The sequence below is a fragment of the Anomalospiza imberbis genome, chromosome Z, assembly GCF_031753505.1.
Source record: "Anomalospiza imberbis isolate Cuckoo-Finch-1a 21T00152 chromosome Z, ASM3175350v1, whole genome shotgun sequence".
Classification (NCBI taxonomy): domain Eukaryota; kingdom Metazoa; phylum Chordata; class Aves; order Passeriformes; family Viduidae; genus Anomalospiza; species Anomalospiza imberbis.
This window is the reverse complement of record NC_089721.1, coordinates 57,824,527-57,827,262: the sequence shown is the minus strand read 5'-3', so window position 1 is coordinate 57,827,262 and position 2,736 is coordinate 57,824,527. Positions and strand designations below refer to the sequence as shown.

At 37.0% G+C, this 2,736-nt stretch overlaps 1 long non-coding RNA gene across 1 annotated transcript; it reads left to right on the top strand.

Moving 5' to 3' along the window:
• The first annotated feature begins 294 nt into the window (after positions 1 to 294).
• On the top strand, positions 295 to 1,238 carry LOC137465073 (uncharacterized). The gene is made up of 3 exons (XR_010994552.1): positions 295 to 432; positions 695 to 741; positions 854 to 1,238. It is a non-coding gene; the product is annotated as an uncharacterized lncRNA (long non-coding RNA).
• Positions 1,239 to 2,736: the final 1,498 nt, after the last annotated feature.

Here is a 2,736-nt window from a genome sequence, read left to right as displayed (position 1 = left end):
TATATCAAATGAAGTTTTCTGGTGGTGTAAAGTCAAATTAGTAGGAAGTACACCATGCTTCCTCTGGAGTCTGGAGGTTTACTTTCACCAAAGTAGAGGAAGCTCACAAAAGTTGTACAGCTCTGCAAACCAGACAGGAAGAAAACTGTAAGGGCATATTGCCTCTCTTATAATGTATCTATGTGTCATGGAAAACACATTTGTTCTCACTGTGTAAGCTACAAAGCACATTGTCACCATAGCAAAATTTTATATTGATATGTACCTTGTGCTTTTTTTTTTTTTTTTCTGTAGGCCTTTGCATTTTTTTTTTCCTACATGTTTTTGCATCATTTTAAGGACATTATTTTAAGACAGGATTCTTGGCTACAACCTGAGTTTTTAGGCTGCTCAGTGCTTGGCAGGCCACTCTGAAACTTGCACTCTTTCCAGGTAAATTAATGTGCTTTTCAAAAAATTTATCACTCAAATCATGTGCTTGGGACCATGTCCAGGCAGGTTTTGGAGGCTGTAGACTCCCCAGCCTTGTAGGGCTGTCTGCTCCAGAGTTTGGTCACAAAGTAAAAAACCTCTGGTTTTCTTGCCTTTAAAAAGATTTTTTGATTTTCCCATTTATGTCCATTGCCTTCTGTTCTATCAGTGGGCATCATTGAGAAGAAAGTCTGATTTCATGTTCTTTGCATTTTCTCATCAGGTAATTATACCAGTGAACTAGATACCCCAGAGCTTTCTATTCTCTGGGTAAGCAGTCCCAGCTCTCTCAGCCTCTCCTCATGTGAGAGATGCTCTAGTCCCTTCAGCATCTTTGTGGAGCTGCACTGGACCAGTAGGTTCATGTCTCTGTTGTTCTCAGAAGATCAGAACCGGACCTGTCACTCCAGGTGTGGCCTCACCAGGACATGGCAGAGGAAAAAGTTCACCTCCCTCAAGCTGGTGGCTGCATATCAGGATGCATGCCTCCTGATGCATCCCAGAATACTGTTAACTGTCTTTGCAACAGGGAGACATTGCTGGCTCATATTTGAATTTCTGTCCATCAGAAAACCCACCTCCTTTACAAAGCTGCTTTCCAGCTGGGTGGCCCCCACTCCATATTCTGATGCCAGGGCTTGTTCCTCCCCAGGTACAGGATTTAGCATTTGTTTACCTAGTGGATGATTTAACAAGGGAACACAGACCTGTCATTTTAACAACAGCTTATGAATTACATCTAAAATGAAAAGAAAATGGATTTTTTTTTCCTTCCAAAAGCTTCATTGAGCAACTTATACTGCTGAGAACTGCTCTTCCCCTCAGGCATTATAATAAAACCTGATTTTATTTTTAATTGTCAAAAAATCAGCTATTGTTTTGGAGTTACCATAATCCCACTTCTAGAAATGGCTTTAACATTTACAAGACCTTCTGCAAAACCAAATTATGTAATGTAACTTACCCTAAAGCAGTAAAACAAGAAGTGGATAGAGGTGATGCAAGTTTTACCCTTGCATGCACTACTCTTTTGTATAGCTCTTTTTCTGCCATGCAAAATTTTTATTCAATATCTACCTATCATATTTATGTTTTGGTGTTCAGTGTGTATCTTTAAGAAACTATTTCCTTCAAGATCCACCAGATTGACTTATTTCTGTTCCTAGAATGTGGAACTATGACACAACATTGTCCAGATCAAAGAATTTAACAAAAACTGGTAAATTTTGTTTAGAAACCTAAAGAGATCCATACAATGTACTGGAAAGGCTGTACTACAAAGACATCAGTTGGACACTGATGGCATTCAATTAATTTTTATATTAATTCCTGACAACATTGTGTTCTTTACTTGGACACTGGATTCTACTGAAGGTTCATGCACCTGAAAAGGAAGGATTTGCTCTGGTGAATCTAAGCAAGACCAAAGTGATGTTGGAAAAAGTTTAAAGTAAAACTCAGATTTCTCCCCTTCTGTCATTGGAGGACTGATGCAGAGAACTTTGGTTCAGAAACACATGCTTCCATTGAACAAGGTTTCTGAGCTGCTCTGCTCATTCCCCTAAGCAATGCTGACACTGGGATGAGTTTAGATGAAAGGACAATATTAAGATATTACGGAGTGTAAAATAAACTACCAATACAAAACTTTTCTTATCTGGGTTTTTGAAGGTAATATTTTCTATACAGTCTGATAAACTGAAATGAAGGAGATTTAAAAAACAAAACAAGATTATTAACATGGAAATAGCAAATTACTCTAGATCTCTGGAAAGAGGAAGCAAAACCTGTACTTGGAGTCACTGCAATCCTCATACATAAAGAATACATCCAGTGTTATTCAGAATGAACACAATTTAAATCACATTCTGTAAGCTGGATAAATAGCAAGGAATGTATGCCAACAAAATTTCTACATGGAATAGTATCCTGTATGTTGGTTTGAAAGAAAGTAGACACTAAGAAAATAAGGGTTTTGTGAAGCTAAAAATGAAAGAAACTTGCCTCCTCAAAACAAATATTTTTCTTTCAAATAAAAATGATATTACAACAGAACAATCACAGAACATTATTTCTTCTAGTCATGAGTAGCTGAAACCATTTTTTATCTGTCATAATTTTTTTTCCTTGCTGAAACCAGCAATGCAGTGGCAATAGGTTTGGATACAATGTATATCAGAAAGACAGCCTATTTATTTTTTTTTTTTAGAAAAAGTTGTTTTTAAGTGGGATTGAGATATAATTAGTACAGATGTCAAAATAATG